At 42.6% G+C, this 11,689-nt stretch overlaps 1 protein-coding gene across 2 annotated transcripts in view; it reads left to right on the forward strand.

Annotated features, from left to right (window-relative positions):
• LOC126036497 (uncharacterized protein K02A2.6-like) overlaps positions 1-10,479 on the forward strand; it is a 97,553-nt gene extending 87,074 nt beyond the window's left edge. For both annotated transcript variants that reach the window (XM_049796378.1, XM_049796377.1), the window contains exon 2: positions 10,433-10,479. The gene's annotated coding sequence lies outside the window, so the exon portion shown is untranslated. The remainder of the gene's footprint in view (positions 1-10,432) is intronic.
• Positions 10,480-11,689: the final 1,210 nt, after the last annotated feature.

An 11,689-nucleotide genomic window follows, 5' to 3' on the forward strand; every position in this document is an offset into this window, starting at 1 on the left:
AGGCTGAGGCACGAAATGTATTATTACTGTCCCAGCAAAGATTGTCCTAGACCTAGAATCAGTGTAGCAAATACTTTACAATCCAAGCTCAAGCAAGCAATATTTGAACCATGAGGCATGCAGAAATTAAGTGACTTGTCAAGGTCATCCTAGAAGTTTGTGTTAGAGCCAGGGATTGTAGCCAGTTCAACAGACTGAATTGCAGTGCCCCTGGCAAAGTTCTTGAGCAGCTTGCTGGCTTAAGTCAAGGCAAGGACACTACTCCCATGCAGCCTCCTTCATCAATACATCACTCATAAACTGTTGGCCTGGCAAGGTGCCAAGTGGTGGAACTCTACCAGCTCTCACTAGATAGGCTGCTGGTCTGAGAACATCACCTGAGGTTTGGTTCACCCAGAAGAGCAGAACTACTGCTCTTGTTAACCATTCTTGCTAGTTGCTGGTAGCCAGTAGCCACACCTGCCAGCTGATCCCTGCACTTGCTTTTCTCTGTGAGGTCCCAATAACATCCTCTTCAGAGAATGCAGCTCCTCAGCTAGACTACAGTGATGTAGAGAACTCACATGTGCTTCTAGCAGTAAAAGAGACTTCTGCAATGAATACCATTCTCCCCCTTTCTTCTAGATATCCCACAAAATAGCTGTCAACAACATAAGACCAAGGTGGTTTCTCTCTCTGGGGACATCTGGACAGAGCTGGTGTCCGTGTTTCTTTCAATGCAACCATGACTTAGGTAGTTCCTCTGACTCTGTGACACACCTGGTTTTTGTCACACCTGAAGACTGGAGATTAGGTCTGCTCACACTTGTCCTTTAGTCCTTTTCATTCAGCTCCTCCCCAAAAGCTGACAGAATGCTTCTCTTGTCTTCTCACCATGCGAGGCACTCGAGAAGAGAATCTCCTCACTCAGGTCTCAAGCTGACATCAGCAGTTGCAAGGAAAGGTCTTCCATAGGTTCATGATGTAAGGTGTAAAGTGAGTTTAGGGTGCTTGAAAGCTGAACATGAACTCAGGATCTATCTGGCACATCTCCACAAGACAATCTTTACCTTCTTGCTGAAGGAGTGATCTGGAGATAGCAGTAGTTCAATAGTGACTGTTGTTTGTGCCTTCCAAGAAAAGCATCTTGACAGCAGCCCTTAAGGCACTTGCAAGACTTGGAATAGTATAACACCGATTTTACAAGTTGGGGAACCAGTGTGGGAATTAGGCAGGGGAATCACTGCCTCGTCAAGAAACTCAGTTCTACCCACTGCAGATTCGTATGTGGGAAAGTCCCTGAAGAAGCAACTCCTGCAACATGCATCCAGATTTTTGGGAATGGGAAAGATTTTCTGGAAAAGAAGTGACAGCAGAGAAAACAAGGGTCTGGAATGAAATAATCTTAGGTTGACTTTAGGAAATGAAACATATGAGAGATCAGAGGTAATGTTACAAGGAGGAATTAATATTTAATAGCAATTCCTTTTTATTAAATATGTATTTTCAGCCTTTGGGACTGTAGCTGACAAGCCCCAGTTGGCAAACAGTCTGAGATATGTATGTTTCCAATATAATTCGTACTGCCAGCTTTAAGAATTGATTCTACATTATGTAAACAAAGGTTTACAAGACTTTTCTGTGCAGATTGCAGACAACCATCTTCTCCTTTCACAGGTAAGCAGAAGATATAGAAGTTATGGGGACTGCTTCTTTAGGCCCACACACTTAATCTGCTAGCTGAGTGCTGTTGGTGCACACAAATGGAGGTGCACAGGATCTTCTGAGGAGATGCTTCTTTTCCAGAGGAAGCCTTGAAGTGCTTAGCTCTGTGCTTGTATAATGGCCTCAGCTGATGCAACACATGAAAGCTTGACCCACAGAGTCAGTGGAAGCCCGTTAGTCATCTTGGAGACATTACTCCTTTTCTAAACCTTCTGCATCTGTCCAGGTAGGGAGTTTTTGCTCTTCTTTTGTGCCCTTTCTGTCAAGAAGCTGGTATTTCCCCATCTCAGACCTCCTGACAGCTATGCCTTCACCGAGAGCTGACCCTATGTGTGAAGGCTGCAATTCCAGCCATGCCCTGTCCTGGCTTAGTTACACACATGGTTAGGCTCTCCTTCAGTTTGCCAGGGGAACATCGACAGACTACAGTGTTCTTGTTGTCCTCTAATGGATCCAGGCATGTCCAGCCCTGCTTAAACCCATCCTTGATCAATTTTTTGGTAGAAGAACATAATCTCAAGGCTCTGCTTGGCTCTTGTCTGTGGTAGAGGCAACTCTCTTCCCACAGGAGGAGAGCTTTCTGGTAAGGAATTGGTACTTCTGATTAGTATGATTCCTGCAGGCTTCCCTGCTCATGGCTTCCTGTCCAGTACTTGCTTGGGCTTCTTAACCTGTCTGATAGCTAAACAGAAAGTCACAGCAGCTTTGGCCCAGGGTAACAGTATTTTTTGCTGAGATGGCATACTAAGTGTGTTTTTTTGCTATGTTTGGCTTAGGAAGTGAAAGCAAAGTGCCCTGTAACAGCTGAGTGACATGTAGGTAGGATAATGCCTCTCACCCGCCATGGCATGGTGGAGCCCAGCAGGTATTTGGGTCCCATGAGAGAGAATAGACCAGATGTGGAGGACCTGAAAGAGTAGCTGTTTGTCTCAGTTGACAGAACACCACCTGTTGAAATTCAAAAAGATGTGAGGAGCTTGTTGCCCATCTCAAAGGGAGAGATATGCTATGGGGAGATCACTTTCATCCACAGGCAACTTCCTTTTGAGTCTCCTGCTTGGTAGAAGCAGCTGCCTTGTGCAAGGCAGGTCAAACACTGTCCCTTCTTTGAGAGCATCCAGCAGCTGTGGCTGGTCTTACTCATAATTTCTGAGTGGGGAAGGGATTTGCCCACTACTGATTCTCACGTCAGTCTGAGATGAAAGAGGGAGACAGAAGATAATTAGAAACATCCCTTGAAGCAGAGAAAGAGTTCTCTGCTGAAACCCCAGTCTGGACAAATTGTCAGAGGTTTTGGTTGTTCACTTTCCTGAAAATGTCCTTTTGATTTTATTGAAAGTTCAACTTTGGAATTCAGGGCCTGTCAGGCAGGGCTCTTAAACAAGGGAAGGCCAGGATTTCTATACTCTCTTTGGAAAAAGTGCTTAAAGTCAGCTAAGTTTGGAGCAATGGCTAGATTTTAGCAAGCAGTCTGGTTGACAACATTTTGAGATAAAGTTAAGGTCTCTGTGTGGAAGTCTGTTCTATTCTCAGTACTACTGTTGGGTGCACAGAAAGAAAGGAGTTAAGAAGAGGTTTGGAAAAAGATATAATGCAGTAGTGAGTTGGAACAGACTGATGTCTGACAAGTCAAGGATATCTGAAAGCCATTTCTGCAGAACTAAATTCAGACAGAAAGTAAACCAGCACCTTTAGAGTTAATTGAAGGTAGTGGCTGTGGGCTGGCAGTGATAGGAGAGAGACAGTGGGGTCTTCTCCTAGTGCATATCCCGCCAATGTATTACAAACATGATTGTCATAGGGACTGAAGGCAATATAATAAGCAGGTCTGTAGTAAGTCAATTCCACAGCTTCTTTGCCTCATGTCCTAGCACACAGCACACTGGCAATGAAGGTAAAGAGGAGCTTGTTGCTATGAGCATGTCTCCTGTTTCCTGTACTATACTGCCATTTAACAGCAAGCAGCAGCTTGTCTTTGAAATGTGACAGCCTCCTAAGAGCCACCCAGGGCTTCTGGAGTGGGTGAATCAGGATCACTGAATGCTCACTGTAAGAGACCCATTGCGGGGCAGGGGGGCAGGGAAGAGATGAATCCCAGCTCTGCTGAAGTAAGTGCAATCTCACCGCAGTAATCTCTCTTCAGATATTGGCAGGACCTGGCAGCATCCTGTGAATCATAATTTCCTTAAACTTTATGCTATATCAAAAGTAACTAATAAAAAGAAATCAGGAAGAATCAAAATGGCCACTCTGCAAGCTCTGACTGAACAACAAGATATGATTTTATCCCCATTCCTGAGCTTTCTGCTTTGCCTTTGGCAAGGCATTTATTCCAAGTTGAACTCAGGTGCCTTCTGTTAAGTCTTGGAGTAGGAAGATGCAACAGCCTGTTAGGTGTTTCAGCTTTGTCAGGTAAGCAACTTGCTGCTTGCAAATGTGCCTGTGCTTCTGTCGTGTCCCAAAGTTGGAGCGACCCAGGTTCGTGGAATTCCTTTGTCAGAATTAAGGTGAAACGACACTAGGGGAGTTCAAACAACAATCAACATTTATTCAACCTAGCTAACTTTGTCCAAGTACAAATGAACTTGTTAACATGAACCTTGCAACATGTCATTAAGCCGCTGTTTGAGAAGAGGAGGGAAGTATGGAAAAATGAAATGGGAAAAGGAACATGAAATGTATCAGAAGGAGAGCCCTCCCATTGAGTCACAAGGTTCAGAGCAGACCCCCTTGCTTTCTGGACTCCTTCTCAGAGAGGAGGTCAGGGGTGACTAGATCCACTCCTAGTCTCAGACTTGGTCAACGGTTTATGTTTCAAAGGATGAGGTGTAGGGACTGTGGAAAAGAGAGAAGGAAAAGAGGGAGAGAGAGAATGAGAGAAAGAAAAAGAGAGAGAGAGAAGAGAAGGGTTTCACCAGTCCTGGGTCCAGCGTTGGTCCAGCCAGCGTAGAGATCCTGTTCTGGAGGGCACGTGCCGAGGACTCGTTCTCCCTTCTTTTATAGTGTGTTAGTCGATGGCCTCGACATGCGCAATCCCATTCCTGGGGTTCTCTGGAATCAGTTGGAGAGCTTTGCGGGGGGGTGGGGGTGGTTTCATTACAGAGTTACCGCTCTTTTTCTGCTGGCATGACCGCTTAAGATAGAAGCACAGTCCCAACTTCCATGGGGCCTTCTTCCTCCAGGTGCATATGCTGTGCTCCTTCTCCTGGTCACTTAAGATAGGGAATTGCAGCTTTGGAGAAGCATGGTCCCACCCTCTGGGGGGGGCCTCTCCTTCTGCCACATTGTCCTGTTCACAAAACTCCAGCGTTTTCACAGAGGCTGTTTTCTTCACCAAAGTTCTTCAATGAATGTTTGAGACATTGAATTTGTCAGACCGTCACAGCTTCTAATAATCAGGAACAGAATGTCTGGGACCTATGGAGCGTAGGTCAACAGAAGGTGGTATACAAATAACTGCAAGACTTGTTGGGTCTAAGGAGCTCATGGACACACACCACTCCCGCATACAAATGCCCTGAGGCAAGCAAAGAAAAAAGGACTGAAAACAAAGTAATAAATGGAGATTGATTGCTTTGCTTCCTTTGCTACTATGGATGTTTGCCTGAAATAGTTATAGCTGGACATGCTTTTAGGATGCATAATTTTATAAAGCAGTGAGATGTATTTTACTGGCATTCAACTGTGTTACTGTGCTTCTGCAAAATTCAACAACCAGAAAAACTTTTTATATCATTACTGTTTTGTATAGAAAATGAACAAGAGTTGTCATACTCTCTTTGTAAAGAATACTTTTCATATCCATAAATTATTTTCTTTCCTTTGAAAGACGCTTTTTCCAGAAAAAATATTTTTTGAAAAATCAAAATTCTAATACCCCCTATACACTTCCTATATGGCCTTTACATGAATAACACCACCATATTTCCTCAAAGGATCTTCATCATTTTTTCAGCCCCTATCTTCTGTAGTTTAGAGCAACAGTTTAGCAATAATTAAATGAGGTTTCTAAGAAAGAGAGTTTCAAGTTTTTCTAAGCACTAAAAGAGTATTTTAACTCTATTTCATTTCAAGAAGATATATGTTTGATTCAATCTATTTTAAGTTTTATTTTTAAATTTCCAAAAGGCAATAGTTGTTCTTCAGTGCCCCATAAAAAAAAAGGGATTTTTTTTTCTTTTAGTTTTATTTAATGAGGGAGGTCTTAGTGCATTCCCCCCCACCCCCCCCACCCCCAGCCCATGTTTCTGCATCATATATTTCTGCTCTTATAGTCACATTAAAAGCTTGCCTTTGCTTTCTGAGTCTTTGCTGAAAATGTGAACAAAGAAAGCTGGACAATGGACAAAAGACAACAAGTGATGAGCTATTCACTGAGGAATTCAGCAGATGTTAGTGAATTGTTGAGTAACTCTTTCCTAGGAATATGTCTTATTAAGACCCTTTGCTCTAGCATCGAATGGCTTACTTTTGGTTTGTCACTTAATTAGCACTACGATCTATAAATTGTTATTGGATAATTAAAATGGTTAATTAACTATCATGTCATTGACAAGATACATAAGGTCTGTAACCTAAGGGAAGAAAGGTTTAGGTTGCAAAGCCTTTTCAGTAAGAGTATTCCTTAATTACCTTTCACCAACAAAAAAGCTACTTGCTAAATGAGGACAGCAGAATGAGTTTTTTTCCTGAAGGAAACGTAAATTGTCCTTATGTACAGGCCTCATGAGGGAACAATTTTGTTTCTTTTCAATGTCTCTGCCTTCCACCAGAGACAGGACAGTGAATTACAGTACCATGGGCCTGTCCCATCTCCATCCCTCTGTCTAGAAGGCAATGAATTTTTTGTTTCTGGACATTTAGGTGTGAGGTAACCCCAAGAACAAAACCACAACTTCTGTGACACAAACTTTAGCTTTTTATTAAGTGGCATGCATAAAACAGTTTGTTAGCAATTTCTCTTCCAAGCTTGCTATTCTGTCATAGACACACATACAACTGTCTACACTGACACCACAGACCCAGGGGAAATTGTCAGTTGTGATGACCCTCTGCCATGCTTGGACACTGGTCAGCAGCTCAGCTGCTACACACAGTGACAGCACCAGGGCAACAGCCGTTTGTATGGTGCTGAAGGTCTGTGTGTGCATGTTACCCACTAGAAGCTCTTGTTTTCACTGGGTGTTGCTTTCTAACGTAGATGCTGGGCATTGGCCTCCAGAAGCAGCTTCTTCTATGAAAACTTCTACTCATAACTGGATCCAAAATGATCACCCGGCTGTATTTTTGAAATCACAGGTGAAACTTCCAAATTCTGATATGCATATATCCTTACATTATTTCCTTGATTTTCTTGGGCCATATTTCCAAGTTCCTCCAACAGTGCAAAAAGAAAAATTTACATTTAAACATGGCGAAATTAGATTCTTAGTTAACCCTACAAATCTAGGAGCTGGGACTTTAAAGAAAATCAACAAAAAATATGAGACCCATAATAAAGCGGTGAGAAATTAAAAACCCATCTACAGCTCCCCCAAAACATAGGGATATTGTTCAGCTTACTGGTATACAGATAAATCTCATTGCCTAGGTCGAAGTTCTTAGTGCAATATTTTCACTAAAGACATGCACACTGTTGTTAAAATTAATTAGATTTCTTTTTTGCAATTGAGAATCCAAACTTTTATTGTGATACTCAGATATTTAGCTTCTTTTAATTGCTGAGTTTAACACCTCTGAGAGTAATGGATTATTTTGTTCTGGTGGGAAAACCAGAAATATTGAAAAAATATTTTTTTTCTGGGTGACATGCATTTTTGTCATCATAAACTGTACTATTTCATTTTTCTGACACTATTTTCCTGATACCTCTTCCTCCATTCAGAGTTATTTTAAAAGCAAAATTTTTATATCAAACTCAACATCTAGAATGTGTTCTTTACAAAATGAGCAAAATAGTACAATGATAATTTCAGCCAAAATCATAAAGTAATTTCAAACTGCACTTCACAAAAATTCTCCAAAAAGTTATGTAGCCCTAAGAGCGTACTTTGCAGTGAATTCTCTCTTTACAAAATGTTGCCCAGCTGTACTGTGTGCTCTCTGACTTCAGTAAGGGAGCCTAGAGTCATCAACACTGCTGTGAAGCAGAATTGTTATTCAGATATGTGATTTTACTGAGGCTTACAGTGCAGGAACAGGTCCATGCCAGAGAATTGCAAGGACATCCAGCTAATAAGGCAGGGTGGGGGTTTGTAACCCCATGAGTGACCTCTAAATCTGCAGTAGCACTTCATTTCTTGCTAACTTAAAAATGCTGTTGTGGAAAATGCATCACCTCAATGATGAGGACAGTGAAAGGTATGAATGGCAGTTCCCTGCATGTCCTTAAGGGCAAATCTTTTATTCTGTGATGCCTAGGTATGCAAACGTACTCTGAAGTGCTAGAGAGGGTGGGAAATAACAGTGTTTCCTCAGGAGGAATTTATGTTGGCCTGTTCACCTCGGCTGACCTTGACATCAGTTCTGCAGCATATCCTCTTTCTGTAGTCTCTTTTCCCACCTTGTGTACTCCTGTTTGAGAAACAGAGTATGTCAGAGTAGTGTACCTGAGGTGATGTATTACATAAGATAATACAAATCAAATGTTTGCACACAACCTGAAAGGAATGAGCTAGTCCCTGGAAGACTTAATATCTTTAGAAACACTAATGTGTCCTTTGCATAGAGCTGGGGTCTCAAGTGTGAAAATCACTAGGTGATTGCATCTAGTTATTTGTCTATTTAGGTGTTCAAATTTGGAGGTAAATTCATCAGCAGACCTGGGAGTAAAGTAATGCTTTATACAGGAATGAAGTCATTCCCAAATGCAATGGCAAAGCGGTGGCCTGTAAGAACCATTTTGGGGTGTACCAGGCATTCACTTAGGGCCCTTCCCCAGGCAGAATTGCAATACTCTGCCAAAATCTTACTCCTGTCCAGTGCTTATATATTCTCAAAGGTTTCTGTGTGATGTCAGATGGAGCATGAATAGAATTTTTTAATAGAATTTTTCCATTCTAAATAGGAAATCTGAAATGAGAAGTGATTTGTATGCTGTGTATTGTCCTTATCCAGGAAAGGCTTGAATAAAACTGGCTCATTTGTTTTGATATGTTGTACTTTTAGCTTTTATAGAGAGACAAAGAAGGAAAAAAGAAAGCAAGAGAAGGAAAATTGCTGTGGAGTGATTGCAGTCATATTTGTCAAACTGGAAGATTCATGTATATCTGCATGAAGAATCTTCTCTTCAAATTGATTTAAGGGAAAAGCATTAAATCATGGAAAAATGAGAAATGTGGGAATGGCTTAAGTTACAATCTTTGTCTATTCTATATATTTTTTCTTTTTTTTTTAAAGAGAAACTATATGTTATGTCAGACAGAGTGAAAGCTAACTTAATATAGTCTCTTGGAAATCCAAGGAGTATAATATGGCTGTTGTAAAACCCCACAGATTGTGAAATATATTTTATAATGTCATTTTAATGAACTCATTGAATGTTTTATATAAGGTAAAGAAACCTCAGAAACAATGGTAAATAACATGTCATTTATTAAATGAAAGAATCACTTAGGGTTCTGTTGCCAGGGTATAGGTGAAGTTCATAATTCCTGGTGGCACTGGCAAGTTTATATGCGCTTGACCACAATGTATCAGCCTGACAAGATGTGGTGCATATGGCAAAGAGCATCACACTGGGATAAAGGTGACTAAGGCCACTTCAGCTGGGCAGTTACTGTTGTCTGTCTCTCTTTTAAGTTGATTCCACCACGTCTCCTTACTACGTGAGGTTGCATCTGCATTCCCTCCAGGCACCCTTGAGGCAAAATTGTCCCCTTGGCACTCAGTTGCCAGCTATAGAAGGGGGTTTCTGGTATTATGATTGCTGGTATTATTCAGAGGAAACATCAGAGCACTTGGAGCTTGGAAATCCTGCCTCCACAAAGCCTGTTCACAGCAATATCAGTCAGTCCTAGCTCCTGTCAGCTTCCAGCTTTGTTATTTCCCCTTCAGCTGCTGATATGCAACATCAAAGATGACCAATGTTATTCCTTGACAGAAGCACTATGTTATTCCTAGAAGGCCTTGGATGTTGCCCATTGCTAGAGTAGGTAAGATCTATGTTCCTCACAAGCATGAGCTTATGCGCTCCAAGAGAAATAATTATGTGTGCCAGGTTCCCCACAGTCTTGGATTCAGGTTGTTTCTGAGATGCTATGAAAAGGAACTCAGTGGATGCTTGTCTGATTTTCCTCCATGGTGTCGTGGTTTCAGCCCGGCCGGTAACAAAGGACCACGCAGCCGCTCGCTCACTCCTCCGCCCCCCTCCGGTGGGATGGGGAGGAGACGGAGGAGAGAAAAGGAAAAGAAACTGGAACCTCGAGGGTTGAGATAAAGGCAGTTTACTGGGACAAACACAAAAGAGATTACAACAACAACAACGGCACTAATGAAAAAAGGTATACAAAAAAAGAGTGATGCACAGTGCAACTGCTCACCACCCGGGACCCGACGCTCCGCCACTTCCCCCACCGAAAAAAAACAGAGCCCACCCCCCGGCCCGCTCCCCATTTATATACTGGGCAGGATGTCACATGGTATGGAATAGCTCCTTGGCTAGTTCAGGTCAGCTGCCCCGGCTATGCCCCCACCTCCCAGGTTCCTGTAAAAATTAACTCTATCCCAGCTGAACCCAGGACATTATCCACCCCTTATTCTATACCATCTACATCATGCCCAGATCTTACTTTTTTTTATTTTTTTTCCAATCAACCACTACAACTTTCCTTGTCTTATATATAAGTATATGGACTCCACCCCCTGACCTCGCACACACACACACGGTGTTCCTTTAGCCTATGGGCTATCCCTCTAATGTGTCCATCAATTTTGGGGCTCTATCTGTTGTAACAGTTCTTCAGGATAAGAGAGAGATGGTGTGAGATGTTGGGTTGTTGTACGCTGCCTCTGGAACTTGTGGCTAGTACATTTGGTGCAACTCATGCCCCTGGTCTGCAGGTCGAAGATGTTGATCTTGAGGAAATTGGTGGGTGCCAGTTCAAGTTCTATCGCTGTTGTACTTGGCTCAGTTTCAAAAGTCCATCCTGTAGTCATTTGGATAATTCTCACAATAATACCCTTGATATGGCATATAGACACTATAGATACAATGACATGCATTGGCAGGTTATTTAGCAGTTAAATATCATACAGCCCAATTCACTGGCTATTCTCTCCCAAAATCAAATCTCCCTGAGGTACACATCGAACCTCCCCATCCTTCTGCATCACCCACCAGGTGTACCCAGGTCCTTGAGCAAAAACAACCCCTTGAATGGGTTTGCTTCTGCTTGAGGGAGGACTAACCCAGACTGTCTTTCCTAACATACTCCTCATGCGCACTACAGGGACTTTATCCCCTTCTACAGTATGTGGATCTCTTGGTTGGGCGGGGCCAGCCCGATTGGCGGATCCTCTAGTATTAACTAACCAGGTGGCTTTTGTTAAATGTGTATCCCAATGCTTGAAAGTTCCACCCCCCATCGCTCTCAATGTAGTTTTCAGCAGTCCATTGTACCGTTCAATTTTTCCGGAGGCTGGTGCGTGATAAGGGATGTGATACACCCACTCAATGCCATGTTCTTTGGCCCAGGTGTCTACGAGGTTGTTTCGGAAGTGAGTCCCGTTGTCCGACTCGATTCTTTCTGGGGTGCCGTGTTGCCATAAAATTTTCTCTTCAAGGCCCAGGATAGTGTTCTGGGCAGTGGCATGGGACACAGGGTATGTTTCCAGCCACCCAGTGGTTGCTTCCACCATTGTAAGCACATGGCACTTGCCTTGGCGTGTTCGTGGGAGTGTGATATAGTCAATCTGCCAGGCCTCCCACTGTTTATATTTCAGCCATCGTCCTCCATGTGACAGGGGTTTTTGCCGCTTGGCTTGC

Source organism: Accipiter gentilis, chromosome Z (assembly GCF_929443795.1).
Source record: "Accipiter gentilis chromosome Z, bAccGen1.1, whole genome shotgun sequence".
Lineage (NCBI taxonomy): Eukaryota > Metazoa > Chordata > Aves > Accipitriformes > Accipitridae > Astur > Astur gentilis.